The sequence below is a fragment of the Spinacia oleracea genome, chromosome 5 (genome assembly GCF_020520425.1).
Source record: "Spinacia oleracea cultivar Varoflay chromosome 5, BTI_SOV_V1, whole genome shotgun sequence".
In the NCBI taxonomy this organism is placed as follows: Eukaryota; Viridiplantae; Streptophyta; class Magnoliopsida; order Caryophyllales; family Amaranthaceae; genus Spinacia; species Spinacia oleracea.
Window position 1 is genome coordinate 54961475 of NC_079491.1, and position 16969 is coordinate 54978443.

General features: G+C 43.4%; 1 pseudogene; it reads right to left on the reverse strand.

Annotated features, from left to right (window-relative positions):
• Window positions 1–14792: 14792 nt before the first annotated feature.
• Window positions 14793–14892, reverse strand: LOC130462164 (uncharacterized; annotated as a pseudogene).
• Window positions 14893–16969: the final 2077 nt, after the last annotated feature.

Consider the following 16969-nt stretch of genomic DNA (forward strand, 5'->3'; position numbering starts at 1 on the left):
GCGAATCATAAAAGATAGAAACCTGTCAGAATTAGGTGTTGCATTCCAACATAAATCCTAAATGAGATAGAAAACCGCGAGAATCCTATTCCTAATAGGATTCATAAATAAGAGTTACGTATTAATTAAAATCCTAACGAGCCTAGAGTTCGTAACGGGCCCAGACGCATTCCGTCACAAATTGATACGCGCTAAAAGACTCAAATTAATCTCAAAACTCTACGGATTTTATAATCCGAATCTGACTAAACAAAAACTGCCCATACCCTATTTTCAACGCCTGGCTCTGGGCGCCGAAATCTTCGGCGCCCAGGCCTGGACGCGGAAAATACCTGGGTACGTCTATTTCCCTAATTCTTTGCGGATTAGAACTCTGCAATTCTATCTTTCCACGAACTCTTCCCTATAAATAGGCCCCTAGTTTCGACGTGAAACAACACACAACAACACATAATATATTCTGAGTATTGACTCTAAACCCCTTAGCCTAAGCCTCTCGCTGCGAAACTGTTCACGCGTTCTGTCGCAATCGATCCATAAATCGAACAGAACGTATCCTGTCCCATAATCGAGATTCGTTAAATAAAAAGGAGAAATAGCAAAGTCAAAGTGGTTAGTTTTCTGAGAACCGTGACGCACCTCTCAAGGGTGTGTAGTAATGTGTCCCTTTTCGATGATTTAACTGCTTTCCTCGCCCTTTTTATGAACTGTTAAACTAACCTAATATGATTGTTCTATCACGCCTAATCAATATAATATTTTTGGGTAATCGGATTATCATGCTAGGTCCCTTAATGCTATTTAAATCAGATAATCACGATCGAATTAGTATTATATGTTGCATATTGCTAAAATCAATTCAGATTAGTTTAATAGTTAACGCATGTCCCTTCAATTATTTATGCTGAGCTAGTAAGGATATCCTGCCTCTGGAGTTATCGACGAGCGAATTACTCCTCTCGGTAGTTACAGTCCCCGAACCCTCAATCTCTACCTTGCGGGTGTATATTGAGAGATCCCCACACCAGGGATCACAAGGGAACCTACGGCCGTCGTGGTCAAACATAATTGCACTCCCTTTATGTCACGATAACCGGGTTTTGTCAGTTTTTCTCATTGTTGTTAAAAACTGAATGGCGACTCCTATATTACTAGTTAATTGGGTGTATACTCACAGGAAATCCAATTACACTTGATTGAATAAAAATAATCGTCACACCCACGAGGGACAAGGTCACGCATTAGCCTCGCGCTTTTTCGACCCCCTCACATTGGCGACTCCACTGGGGATAGTGAAGGAAATACTCGTGCTTGTAGGTAATCAAAATAGCCAAAGGGTGAAACGATCCTACCCCGCGTTTATTTCCCCATCAAGTTGGGACGACCTGAAAATCAGCATATTAATGTGAACGGGCAGAACACCATAACGAATCTCGGCTCCCTCGGGAGTTGGGACTAAGGATACCTTTTTCGCCAATAGGGGGGTGCATACGCCGCGCATGTTTCCCACTCGGTACTTGTGCAGGTAGTACACCTATCCCGAACCCAATCGCTCGCTCATTAGGTCCCTCTCGCCTGCATGCCCCCTTGGCTTGCACTTGCGGGTTGGCCTCTTGGGCGAAATTCGTCTGTTGAAGACACTACCTCGACCGGGGCATGTGTTTGGATCTACGATAGAAGCGGTACCAAGCCAGGCGTAAATAAACTACCCATAGAAGCCTATCATAAACTACGTGGCATATTTAATTTTCAAATCCATGTTTGTAATGTAGTTATGTGTAGCGAAATATGTGATTGTGTGTGACAAACTATCCTAGAAAACCAATGACCTTAAAAATTGCCCAAACATTCATAGACTAATTTGCCAAAGAGTTATACCGAAACACGTGTTCCGCAAACCCGAATGATCGCCACAAAATAAGCGACGCTCGGGACGGCCTGTAACAAATCCCACAAACGCTGTCACGCGTAAAGGACGTTATTAGGCAAGCACGCAAATCGAAGTCGCATAAACAGAAAACAGAAAACGAGAACCAGCCAGGGACGCATCTTCAACGCCCCTGGCTGGGCGCCAAAATTTCTCACGCCCACTGCTGGGCGCTGAAGTTGCTGCTTGGCTTTCTGGTCAGGCGCAGCAGCCTCGGTGCCCAAGCAAAAAAGAAAATACGTAGCACAAAAAATGTTCATCAAAAGAATTGCTACGAGGGCGTAAGAAAAGCACTCGATTTCAAAAGGCGACTCGCGAAAAATTAATAACTCTTTGTGTCGTCGTTAGGCCTCCTACGACGGCAATGCTCGGCACCAAAACCGAACATGCTAACAACTATGAATGTCACACAGGCAAGTGTTTCGAAATTCCAAAGAATGACCAAAATAAAAAAACCCCAAAAAAGTGTACCGACAGAAGAAAAAGCGAAAAAGTGAAAAAACAATTTAGAGAGTCGAAGTCTAGACTAAGTAATGCCTGAAACTTTGGGAACCTAAACTTTAGCTTATTTTATGCCTAGGACTGGTCCTGCCACTTGGTGCCGATCAGGGAATCAACGGCTAGTGCGTCTCGAAGATACATCACCAAGTCTAGCAACTCCAAGCTCCGTCCGTCGTCCCTCATTTCAAGGATCTCCGCTCCCCAACCTCGATTCGCACCTCCAAACATGTCCATCGAAGATTTGCGAGACCAGATGGTCCAAATGACCCAACTCATGGGCCAACTGAAAATGGAAAACGAAGCCTTAGCGGCTGCGCAAGCCAAAAATGACCTCGAAAACGAGAAGAGGATCGAAAAAATGGTCCTACAGCAAACCATGGGGAGCAAATACTTCTCCCTCGAGCCTGAACCTTTTTCTGGCAAATTACCAGAAAAGTTCAGTTCATCTGACCTACCAAAGTTCAAGGCCACGGACAACCCCCGTGATCATCTACTGAGCTTTGTGAATACCATGAACTTGAAAGGCGTGGACAAGTCCATGTACCTACCTGCCTTTCCTTTGTCCTTGGAACCTGTGCCGCTCAAATGGTACTATCACCAGGACCCTAAGCTCTTCCCCACCTGGGAAGACTTTGTCAATGTCTTCATCAAGCAATACTCGTCGAACATGGATTTCCAAGTCACCATGCGCGAGCTGGAAGTTCTCTTCCAAAAGAAAAATGAGGGTTTCACAACCTACTTTGCTAGATGGAGGGACCAGGCGGCCCAGCTAATCAATAGCCCTCCCGAAACAGAATTGGTCCAAAAATTCATTGACAACTTGGACCCGGCTTACAGACAAAACCTTAGGTACCTGGGACTCGACACTTTCAAACGGGTTTATGATGTGGGAATAAAAATCGAGGACGACCTCGCCAAAACCATACAGAGCAAACCTGCATATAAGACCAACACCTATAATCGGGGAAACATACCCCAAGCCCAAGAAGTCCATGCTGTAGAAGAGGCTCCCGCCCGAAGGTACCCTGTAAGATGGGTCCGAGACCGAAAGTTTGCCCCACTCGGGTCAACTTTGGTACAAGCCTTTGAAAGACTAACCAATCAAGGAAAGTTGAGACCTATAGGCCCCACCCGTGATCCTCCTGTCAAAAACAAATATTGGGTCGAAGGTACTTACTGCAAATTCCATCAAGGAAATGGGCATGACACTGAAAACTGCTGGCATCTAAAACATACGATCCAGGACATGATAGAGAATTAAGTAATACCTCTCCCTAACGTTGGCAAACCCAACAACAACAAGAGCCCACTCGGCTCTTGTCACATCTCTCTCGACCAACCAGAGAATTTCGACCCCACGGTGTATATTACACCTCAAGGTGCACCACTCGCTGTGGTACCTATGGATTGAATCGAGGGGGAAGTGTGCGGTGTGTGGAATGATGATGCTGAAGATATTTACCTATCTCAAGTCTCGGGCCAGGACCTCTTCACTGAAACTTGGCCCGGGTATGCTCTCATTGACACCACCCCTCAGGAGCCCGAGGTCGACAACCTCACCCGATCCAGAAGGATATACCAACCGGATATTCACCCACCTCCTATAGACGACATCCCGGTTAGGCAAACTCCTGAGAACGGGCGGCACGCCACCGTCGCGGAAGTCATTGAAAATCCTCTCCTGAAACAACTGAAAAGAACCAAGGCTGAGATTACCATCTGGGATCTTATGTGTACTTCAAAGGAACATCGCGAAAAGCTTATTCGCTCACTTGACCTCATCTCAGTACCCACAGATATCACACCTGACTCATTGGTTAGCCATGTCACGAGAGATGCCGGAGAAAAGGCCATAGTTTTCACTGATAAAGACTTACCCAAAGAGGGGGGTGCTCACAATAAAGCCCTTTACTTAGTGGTTGGAAGCAAAGGACAAAATATCCCCCTAGCGCTCGTAGATAATGGTTCGGCGATTAATGTCTGCCCATTGCGAACCGCCCATTGCTTGGGGCTAGGAAGCGATGACTTCCAAACCTCCTCACAAGGGGTACGAGCTTATGATAACTCCCGAAGGCCTGTCTTGGGATAAATCAACCTTACCATACAAACTGGGCCTGTGGCACGTACCACGGAGTTTCAAATAATCGACATCAAGCCCACTTTCAACCTCCTCTTGGGGCGACCTTGGCTCCATGACTTAGGAGGTGTGGCTTCAACCTTGCACCAAATGGTTAAACTTAACCATAACGGGGTAATACTGGAAATCCGCGCCCATCAAGCCCACTTTCAACCTCCTCTTGGGGCGACCTTGGCTCCATGACTTAGGAGGTGTGGCTTCAACCTTGCACCAAATGGGTAAACTTAACCATAACGGGGTAATACTGGAAATCCGCGCCCCTCCTCTCGACGTCAGTTGTACTATGGTTGGAACGGCCGAAACTGCAGATGACCTTTATGGGTTTCAAATGGAAGAAGCAATCCAGTTCATCGAAGATTATGATCCAGCATTCCTAGACCCGCATACATCCCGAGTAATCCCTAGAATGCTGTTGGCTCAAGGTTATTTCCCAGGAACCCCATTGGGCATAAGGAAGAAGGAATGCACATTCCATCCTTTTCCCGATAAATCTACTCCCTTTGGCTTAGGTTATGAACCAACGGAGGAAGATATTGCTGACCGCCTATCTAGGCTACGCCTTATCAAAGCCAAACAAACCACCCTCCTTCCCCCATATCAAAGGACCCTTAACGGGATGTTTGTTCCGGAAGGAGAAGAACACCCATGCTGTGATTTCCCTGAACCCTTCATTCAGGATGGCTTGCTAAAACCCGGATTTGAAATTTTCCATGACTGCCACACCTTGGATGAGGCACCCCACCTCACCAAGACTAAAACAGCTGAAATATTGGACAACCAGGCTCTATGGACATTGTTTAACGAATCGAGGCCTATGGAGAACGAGACTGTGATGACTACCTTAGCTTTACAAGATGAAGGTTTCGATCCAACCCGGTTAATTTCTCCTGCATCAACACTAGAAGAGGTCGGGAATGGATGGGTGAAGACATGTCAGTGGGTAAACGCAAAAGGAATAGAATTCAAGATGAGTACCAGTGAAGGACCGAAGTTTTATGAGACTAAATTCCAGGCTTGAGCCATATAGAGCACCATTAGTAAAAAACGCCTAGTAGTTCTTTAGATTGACAAAAAATAATAGAGACTTTAGATGGTCCTAAGGCCCTTTAGAATATGGGTCAGTTTTATTTCAGTATGTTTTCCTTACTTTCCAAATCAATAAAGGCGTAATATTTCTCCTAAAAATTTTATTCTAACACTAAATAAACACCAAATGTACTTGCAAAATAAAAAATAATAATAATAAAAGCGGCCCACTATAGGCCCAACAAACAAAGCCCACTCGGTTTTGAAATAATGCCATGTGAACCAGTTCCCGAAACCCACAAAATAAACCACACTATCCCATCCTCAAAAAGCCAACCATCATAAGAGCCAATCCATGCAACCCAAAATCAAAAAGAAATCAAAAATTTAAAACAAATGCAAATGTTACCAAAAAAATAAATTCATAAAACATAGAATCCACCAACAGCTTTCACATAGACTCCATCATACTCTCCACAAAGATCTTCATAAGTTTCGCACCCTAACTCCATTTTCAAAACCGTTTTGAGTCACCAATAGAAAAAATTAATCTGGACAAAAATGCGTTTCACGCTAACAGTCAAAAAAGCCTCCAAAATAGCCTCAAAATTAACTTTAACTACGAAGCAAAATATCAAGGCACAAAAAACGAATTGGAAATAAACGCAAGAACATGTGAAGCAAAAACGTCAAAATTGACCGCCCAAGTTATTTTCAGCGCCCAGGGCTGGGCGCCGAAATTTCTGAAGCCCCAGCCTGGGCGTTGAAACTCTCTGCCTGCCAAAAGTTTTCCTTTTTGCGAAAAGTGCTCGTCATTTTTTCCGCACACAACGGAAAAATAACGAACACTTGGGGGGTACAGTACGTATCCAAATAGGTTTACCAGCAAATTGGTCGAATTTTACGCAACCTATGGAAAACGGCAGATGAAAATAATGGCAAATACTTCACTCATTTGACCGATTAAGTAATATGTTTCCACTTCAGGACATATCTACCGAAATCCGGCATACTAGAACTTATTCTAAAGCTAAGAACTACGCGCGACCTGATTCTGACCAGATACGTAGGCAATCCTTACCAAGGATTTGGTCCAAATAATAATAAAAAAATTATATTCTTTGTGTGAAAAAGTGTTAGACATATAAACAAAATTGAATGGGAACTAAAAATACGCCTTTATTAAAATATAATAAGAAGGAAAACAAAGTGCTAGGAATAAAAACAAACACAACTGAAATAAATAGAGGGCACCTACACCCTAGCAAAGAACTACACTACTCTAGTTCTTCCGGATCATCAAATAAAGTCTTGAAGAGAGGAATGTTCGCAGGATCCACCCCCATAGTCTTCTGCGCTGCCCCAATATCAATCTCCATAAGAACTGGCTCCTGGACACTAATTTCCAAAGATGCCAAAGCTTTAGAAACATTCTCAGTTATAGCCCGCTCAGCCTCAAGGGCACAAACAATGGTGGGAGAAGGATTACTATCATCAACTGGACTAGCCACTGTTTCTACAGGCGGCTGGGCCTTCATAACCCATACATTGTTCCGGCGACGATCTCCGCGAGAGCTTGCATTTCTTTTAACAACAGCAGGCCCCTTCATGTTAGGCGCCTTTTTAGGCCTGACACTGGAACGGGGAAGAACTTCCTTTCGCTTTCGATCAGGACGAGCTTTCACAGTCTTAAAACTATAGGTATGAGGTCTGGCAGAATCAGGACCCTCATACTTAACACGAATACGAGGTATCAAAAGCTCAGCCGGCTCCCCATTACGAGCCTCGGTCCTCACATCCTTGTCATCGGAACTCATCCACAACTTATAGTTTTCAGAAAGACCCACAAACCCATTTGTAGCTACAGCCCAACGCGGGAGACCATCATAATACCTAGCCCACGCTAAGACCCGTGTTTGTGCAAAGGTCGCTACCTTAGGTGGTACCGTATCAGAAAAGGGGAGAGTCTGCCTTAAACCATATTGACGCATGACTCGGTAAGGGAAAATATAAATGGGACAAGATAGCCCCAACAAAGAAATATAAACCGATACATCAGACCCCCCTTTCATAGTAGTCAAACCCCACCATGGTACCACCCACTTAATAGAACAAATGCCATAAGTAAAAAAGGAGGTCCATTCGGCCTCGTCCTGGCCTTGGTGCAAGTATTTTCGGTTACCCAAAGCTATAGGGCGATAATGTTTAGGATCGGCAGGAGCTTCCAAAAGTCTAAGCCGTTCCGCAAGCCAAATCTGCAAAAACAGGTACGATCGAATCAAAAGAATGAAAAGAAAGAAAAAAAGGTTCCTGGGGCGCAGTTTCCACGCCTAGGACCAGGCGCCGAAAATTCCAGCGCCCAGCCCTGGGCGCTGAAACTCAGCCCCAGGCGAAAAGAAATATATAAAAGTGGCGTATGTGTGCGCAAAGAAAAAAATAGATTACCTGCAGTAATAGGGGGCTTCCCTTAAAAATTTCGGATCTGGCATCCTTCTTCAACTCATCCGCACTCAGCAAAGTCTCAGCAACAACCAACGGCATAATAGAATAGCAACTTTCCATCTGGCTAATCAAGGGAATCAGCCTTATGTCACCGAACTCACCATTATTATTCGACAGCAAATAATGATTCAACAAGCAAAATACAAGGGCTCGAATGTTCAATTTTTGTTCGGTCATATTCTTACTAGGCCTAAAATGATGTTTTACAAGTTTTGCCAAGTTAACCTTATCGTCTACAACAAGTTCAGCAAACATGTTATCATCTAGCCCTAGGAAAGCCCTTATGGTTGTTTTACCCTCTTCAATAGTGCCAGGGGTAACAGGAGTAGCATTAGTAGGATAACCAAGGATCGCAGCAAATTCATCAGGCAAAGGACATATTTCATTGCCCCGAAAGGAAAAAACATGATGATCGGAGTCCCAAAAGTTTAGGGCAGCATGCAGAAAATTATAATCAATATTAGTTTGTTGTAAGCCTAAAAGTGCCTCTAAGTGGTATTCTTTTAACAAAGCTTTTTCTGTGGGAGTAAGGGCTCGTAGCCAACGCCTAACAGTCCGTTGGAGTAAGAAAACAGGGGTCGACAAGGCAAAAGCAGTAAATAATTAGAGTACAGCAAAAAAGAAAGAAAGAATTTGAGAGTGGTGGAAAATAAGGACGTACCTAGCCCCTATATATAGCTGAACCCACCCGATAAACATCCTGATCCCATTCGGAAACGTGTTTAGAAATCCGAAAATCAAATATTACCAGGAAAGAACTTTCAGCGCCCACCTCTGGGCGCCGAAATTTTTAACGCCTGAGCTTGGGCGCTGAAAATGCAGCCCAAGGCCCAGATTTCACGAGAACACGGAATAGAAAAGGACTTAAGACCGTGTTGCTAAAACACGAGGCCCTATTACAAGTAAGATCAAGCCCAAAGCACCTTTAGCTCCCCAAATAAACAAAAAATAATAATAACATTGAAACTTGGTTGAAACTTAGACTCATCTCAGAAAACGCTCATGTACACTTTTCAAAAAAAAAAGAGCAAGTTAAATATCATGGTCATTCTTCGAAACACCAAAAATATGTGTCGTCAAGTCGTTGGTTTTCCAAATAGAAAATATCTGTCTGTCAAGGGATAATCCGGGCCAAGCCAAAACCGGATGTCGCCTGAAAGCTAAAGTCGCACTCCACGGCTTCACAAAAATAGCACACCATTATGAAGATCACTCGCACATACGAGCATGACCCCAAACATGGTTACAAGATGCGAAAAACAACCGACGAGCCCCAGTGCTTGGGGGCTCGCGAAAAAATAGACTCCAACGAAGAGCGCGCGATCAAAATCACATTCCCAGACTGCGCCACGCACCATATCATGTTTGGATATCTCAATAACTATATTGTTGAATATACACAGTGTGGACCCACTTATAGGACACATCTAATCAAGAAATATTACGACCCACCAACAGGTTGTAATCCCCAAAGCTCTTCTACATAGGCAAAATAAGAAATTCAAAATGGGCTCGCCCACCCTCAGCGGGCGGGGTCTGCGTCACTAGCCGCGCAGGTCCTCAGTTTTTCGAAGAATAAAGTCTTCAAATTTAAAATAGGCTCGCCATCTTCAGCCGGCGGGGTCTACGGCGCAAACCACGTAGGTCCTTATTTTCAAAAAAAACAAAACAAAATAAAATTTCAAACAGATTCGTCCACTTCCATCGAACGGGGTGTCCACCCTCAGCGGACAAGGTTCGCCACCTTCAGCGGGCGGGGTCTACGTCACAAACCGCGTAGGTCCTTATTTTCAAAAACATCAAACAGATTCGTCCACTTCTATCGGACGGGGTGTCCACCCTCAGCGGACAAGGTTCGCCACCTTCAGCGGGCGGGGTCTACGTCACAAACCGCGTAGGTCCTTGTTTTCAAAAACATCAAACAGATTCGTCCACTTCTATCGGACGGGGGGTCCCCCTCAGAGGACAGGCTCGCCCACCTTCAACGGGCGGGGTCTGCGTCACTAACAGCGCAGGTCCTTAATCGCTGCAGCGATAACTTTTATCGGTTTTCCCTTTTTCCAAAAATTAAAGGATTGGTTTGTTGGATTTTCCTTCGTTTTACATCCTATAAAAACAAGGGGGTTTTCTCGTTTAGCTAGCCTTGAAAATGAGAATCTTCAAAAACGTTTTACCTCGTGATTGGGCTTGGCCAGGCCCAATTACACTTTATAGCTTTAATTTCGAAAACATCTGTAGTTACTCCCAATGACAAAGTGAGGGAGTTTCTACGCATCTTTAGATCCTTCCAATGACAAAGTGAGGAAGTTTGTATACTATCAGTTGACAAATCCCAATGACACGTGAGGGATATGTCGACACTTCAAGTGATGACCCTTAAGTCAAATGTTATCACTCGGGGGCTCGTGAGACCCTCGCAAAACAGGTCACATACACCATGGCTTGTGTGACGCACTCCGTCTAATACTTTGACCATCGTCTTACTCCAAGACTCAGTCAAAGTGGGGGCTAACTGTAGACACCTACTTTTGTCCCCATTCCCGCAAGGGAAAGGTTCGATGATGAAAGCATAAAAACTCCACTTGACAACGCATCTCCTATAAAATAAACAAATCTCGATTCCCTATTTCATTTCACCCGAAACCTGCTATTTATGGAAACCTGCTAAAAATAGTAACTGCCGTAAAAGGTAGCTTCTAAAAGTGGCGAATCATAAAAGATAGAAACCTGTCAGAATTAGGTGTTGCATTCCAACATAAATCCTAAATGAGATAGAAAACCGCGAGAATCCTATTCCTAATAGGATTCGGAAATAAGAGTTACGTATTAATTAAAATCCTAACGAGCCTAGAGTTCGTAACGTGCCCAGACGCATTCCGTCACAAATTGATACGCGCTAAAAGACTCAAATTAATCTCAAAACTCTACGGATTTTAGAATCCGAATCTGACTAAAAAAAAACTGCCCATACCCTATTTTCAACGCCTGGCTCTGGGCGCCGAAATCTTCGGCGCCCAGGCCTGGGCGCTGAAAGTACCTGGGTACGTCTATTTTCCTAATTCTTTGCGGATTAGAACTCTGCAATTCTATCTTTCCACGAAATCTTCCCTATAAATAGGCCCCTAGTTTCGACGTGAAACAACACACAACAACACATAATATATTCTGAGTATTGACTCTAAACCCCTTAGCCTAAGCCTCTCGCTGCGAAACTGTTCACGCGTTCTGTCGCAATCGATCCATAAATCGAACAGAACGTATCCTGTCCCATAATCGAGATTCGTTAAATAAAAAGGAGAAATAGCAAAGTCAAAGTGGTTAGTTTTCTGAGAACCGTGACGCACCTCTCAAGGGTGTGTCGTAATGTGTCCCTTTTCGATGATTTAACTGCTTTCCTCGCCCTTGTTATGAACTGTTAAACTAACCTAATATGATTGTTCTATCACGCCTAATAAATATAATATTTTTGGGAAATCGGATTATCATGCTAGGTCCCTTAATGCTATTTAAATCAGATAATCACGATCGAATTAGTATTATATGTTGCATATTGCTAAAATCAATTCAGATTAGTTTAATAGTTAACGCATGTCCCTTCAATTATTTATGCTGAGCTAGTAAGGATATCCTGCCTCTGGAGTTATCGACGAGCGAATTACTCCTCTCGGTAGTTACAGTCCCCCGAACCCTCAATCTCTACCTTGCGGGTGTATATTGAGAGATCCCCACACCAGGGATCACAAGGGAACCTACGGCCGTCGTGGTCAAACATAATTGCACTCCCTTTATGTCACGATAACCGGGTTTTGTCAGTTTTTCTCATTGTTGTTAAAAACTGAATGGCGACTCCTATATTACTAGTCAATTGGGTGTATACTCACAGGAAATCCAATTACACTTGATTGAATAAAAATAATCGTCACACCCACGAGGGACAAGGTCACGCATTAGCCTCGCGCTGTTTCGACCCCCTCACACCATGTGGGCCATAAAGACCTTGAACTTTGAGCTCACTTGTGCGGGTGAGCAACGTCTTCTTGATCTCCACGAGCTTGAAGAGCTGCGGATGAACGCCTATGATTCAGCTAGCGTATATAAGGCCCGTTCCAAGCAATACCATGATGCTCTTATTGAAAAGCGGGAGTTTAAGGAAGGGGATAAGGTTATCCTTTACAACTCTTGATTGAAATTGTTTCCGGGCAAGATTAAGTCTCGTTGCAGTGGTCCTTTTGAGGTGGTGAAGGTTCTCCCCCATGGTGCTATTGAAATTTGTAGTGATGCCGGCAACTTTAAGGTCAATGGGCATCGGCTTAAGCAATATTTTGTTGGTGACTCTCAGGGCACATTTTCCGTCGTGGATCTCTTTGACCCCCCTTTGGGGGGCACCGTCAAGCTAGTGACGTTAAGAAGCTCTCCCGAGAGGCAACCCGTGGCTTTTTGAGTTGGTCTTTTTTGAAGTTTGTGCGCTTTCTTGGTGTGGAATCATTTCATCCATCTTTGCCATGCCCGACTATTCTTTTGGTGAGTTTGTTGTATTTTCGGTTCTTTGCGGGACTTGCTCCCACGATACTTCCGGTAATATCCTTCTAACTATCTTGCATTCTTTGGGATCGGGCATACTTCATGTGGGGCATTGGTTGGTGATACACTCATATTTTGGGATCGTCCCGTATGCACGTTTTATCTCATTTGAGATCTTTGGAGCCTATTTTAGTGCTAATGTGTGTTGTGTAGTGTCTATTAGTTGCAAGGATGTTTTTTATGACAATTGGTCTTTGGAGGCCCGTTTCCTATCACTCTTGGATGACTACAAGGATCCCGAGGCTTTGCGGGATGATCTAGGCAGCTTCAAAGGGGCCACGAGCGTCAAACTTGGCCCAAAGGAGTTGGGCCTGGGCCTCAAGTTCAAACTCAAGGCAAATGCGTCAAATTGAGCTCAAAACTTGTGGCCCCGATTTTCACAAACCGGCAGGTTTTGAGAAATGAAGAGAATCTCTCTTAGATGCGAAACTGGCAGGTTTTGGGAAACCTGTGGCCCTGGTTTTCGCTACCTGATGCTTTTGGAATGCCTGACTGGGCCGAAAACTGGCCGGTTTCTGGAAACCGGGGTGCCCGGTTTTCGGTCCCATTACGTTTTTCTTCGCTTAGTTGCTCCGTAGGATTAAGGGGAGGCTTATATATTAATTTAGTGTTTTTAGTACTTCTCTCTCTCCGAACTTTCGTATTATTATTTTGCTTAGCTTAAACTTCAATTTTTATTCTCCAAACACTCAGCTTTTAATTAATTAAAGATTCAAAATTTCAGTTAATCGTTCGTTCTTCGTTTTTGGTATTACTTTATTCCTTATTTTATTATTCAATTTGAATCATGTTTTTATTTAATATGTTTATTTGGTTGAATTCAAATATGTGTGAGTAGTTGATTTTCTAGGGTTTTGGGAATCCCTGAACGAATGTGAAGGGATGATTAATTGTTGTTGATTGTTGGTTTAGCTGTTAATTCCTATTGATTTCCCCTATTTACCTTGCAATTAGATTTGCGCAGGTTTTATTGTATTGGTTTCGTAATATCAAATTAAGATTCGAGAGATGCAATTTGATGTTTAGGCTTGTGTCAATAGGTGGAATTGAGATTAATACGTAGCGAGAGCCCGTTAATTCTAAGTCTATGATTAGTATCGATTCGAGAGAGCATGCTAGTCTAATTAACTGTTTTATTGATTATTATTGATTGTTGTCATCCTGGAATGTTGTTCATCGGTGAACCTATGCCCTAGACCTTTTAATATCTGATTTTTCCCTATTTTATTATCGTCCTAGCTATATTAGACAAACCAACCCATACCATTGTTTCCCAATAGTCTAGAATTGTCGATTAATAGTAGAAAGAACATTGTTTCCCTGTGGATACGATCCCTGCTTCCCTTGCTATATTTTTAGTTGGTGAACGTTAGGTTTATCTTTGATAGGAGTGCGATTTAGCCTGTCAAATTTTGGCGTCGTTGCTGGGGAAACGGTTTTATTTTCTGTTGTTGATTGTTTATCCTGGATTATTGTTTGTTACTACTCAAGGAACTCACGTTCCTTGAGACCTGACCTCACATTGTTTTGTAGTTTCTTTGTCTATGCCCAGGACCGTAGGTACTAGTAATCTTACTCCATTCGATCCTGAGCCCGAAAGAACCTTTCGTAGACGAAGAACTTTCATTGCACAGTGTGGGAATTACTCTGATTCCGATCATAATATTGGCGATCTTTTTCCTTCAGATACAGATTCAGTTTCAGAGATAGAGATGGGTGACGAAACTCCACTACCGCCACCTACCCCACGGCTTACAGACTATTCTAAGCCAAGTTTGTCTGTGCTACCAAAGGCAATCATGCCTTCTATTGCAGCTGAGACCTTCAAGATTGAGCCTACATTGATTAACATGACTGAGAGACGCCAGTACGGTGGGGAACCAGGTGAAGATCCGAATCTTCACATACAATCCTTCATCCAATACTGTTCCACCATCAAGCAAAAGGGATTGACTCCGTAGCAGACTATGGAGATACTTTTACCGTTCTCTTTGAGTGGGAAAGCTAAGTTGTGGATTAATGGGTTGAATCGGGCAGCTTTGAAAATCACTAATTGGGAGTCCTTGGCCCTTGCTTTCTATGTTAAATATTTTCCACCTGAGAAAAGGGCTCGTCTGAGGGGTCAGAGATTAGGTATCTCTCAACAAGCAGATGAGAGTTTGTTCGAGGTCTGGGAGAGATTCAAGGACTTGCAGAGAGAGTGCCCGCACCATGGTTTGGATGATTGGTTCTTGATTCAGCAGTTTTATAATGGTCTGGGTAATGAGCCTAGATGTCTGTTGGATTCAGCTTCCAGTGGGAGATTCATGCAACTTGAGGTGCCTAGAGCTATGGAGGTGATTGAGGAGATAACCATTCACAATGCCCAGTATGGGAATCCTAGAGGTCTATCTAATAAGGGTGGTAAGCATGATTTGAATTCTATAGAACAATTAACCCAATTGACTGCTTTATGTTATAAGTTTGATAATATGCAAGCAGCAAATGCTCAATCTGCCCAACCTGTTAGTGTAGCTGCTATGAGTGCCCAACCTGCTACTGTTTGTGAAAGTTGTGGAATGTCTGGTTATTATGCACAGGAATGTAGGAGCTCTATTGAACAATGTAACGCATTTCAATCCTACAAACAAAACAACCCATTCTCCAACTCTTACAATGAGGGCTACAAAAACAACCCTCTACTGTCCTACAGGAGCAACAATATGCAGAACCCTCACCAAGTCCAACATCCCCCACAACAACCATACCAACCCCCACATCAACAATCCTACCAACCACGGAACAACTACAACCAACAGTCTAGTGGACCACCTGGGTTCCCTAGACAACACAAATCACCTCCATCACCACAACCTCAAAACACACAGCCTGACCCTATGTTAGTAGAGATGAGAAACATGATTCTACAAATGCAAAAATCTCTAAGTGAAAAGGATGCGAAGATCGATGCTCTTACTTCTCACAACAAGATCATTGATACACAGTTGGCACAGATGGTTACTACTATTGCAGGGAGACCACCAGGCCAACTTCCTTCACAGCCCGAAAATAGGGAAACTGCAAATGCAATTACATTGAGGAGTGGTAGGGGTTATGATGGTCTTTCTATTCCAGTTGAGGGTGATTCTGGGGTGTCTGCTAGTGGTCTGGTTAGTGAGGAAGTCCCAAAGATAGTCATGGATGGTAAGGAAGCTGAAAAGGTAGTCAATGAGAATGAGGCTACAACTGAGGTTAAGAAGGGGACAGATATTCAAGTACCACCTATTGTACTCCCCTTCCCAAACCGGCAACTCAAGAATAAGCTAGACAAGCAGTTTGGCAGATTCTTGGAAGTGGTCAAAAATTTGCAGGTAACGGTTCCTTTTACTGAATTGATTTTATAGGTTCCTGCTTATGCTAAATTCATGAAAGATATTTTGACCAGGAAACGTGCTTTTTGTGAGGTAGAGACTGTAGCTTTTACTGAGGAATGTAGTGCCTATTTGCAAAATAAGTCTCCACCTAAACTTAAAGACCCCGGGAATTTTTCCATCCCATGTAACATTGGCACTGTGTTTATTGATAAAGCATTATGTGATTTAGGTGTTAGTGTGTCTGTCATGCCTTTGTCTGTCTGTACTAAACTGAATATGGGTGAGCTTAAGGTTACTAATATCACTCTGCAAATGGCCGACCGTTCTGTCAAATACCCTTTAGGTGTTTTAGAGGACGTCCCTGTTATAGTAGGTAAATTCTATATACCTGTAGACTTTTTAGTACTAGACATGCAAGAGGATTCTCAAATTCTCATTATCTTAGGTAGACCCTTCCTTCACACGGCGGGGGCGGTCATTGATGTTAAAAGTGGGAAATTGACTTTGTCTGTTGGGGATGATAAGGTGACTTTTAATCTGAATAGTGCCTTAAAAAGTCCCATGCTAGAGGAACAACAATGCTATCGAATTAATGTGGTTGATTTTATTACGCGTGATAACGTCTCCCAAGTTCTTGAAAGAGATCCTTTGGAGGCAGTGCTTTGTTGTGAGTCTTCTGCAGGTGATAGCAGTTCTTGGAGTGCTGAAGTGGATGCTCTAGAGTTGGCTCTTGTTGGTGAAGGGTCCGAACCGGAGAGCGCCAAATTGAAGAGGTTAGTTCGGCCGGTTTGTCCTGTTAAAGATGTAAAGAAACCCGAACTTAACCCTCTTCCTGCTAACCTTAAATATGCATTTTTTGATGATGAACGACTTCGCCCTGTGATCATCAGTACTGCACTTGATGCAGACCAGTTATCCCAACTTCTTATTGTGTTGAAAAAG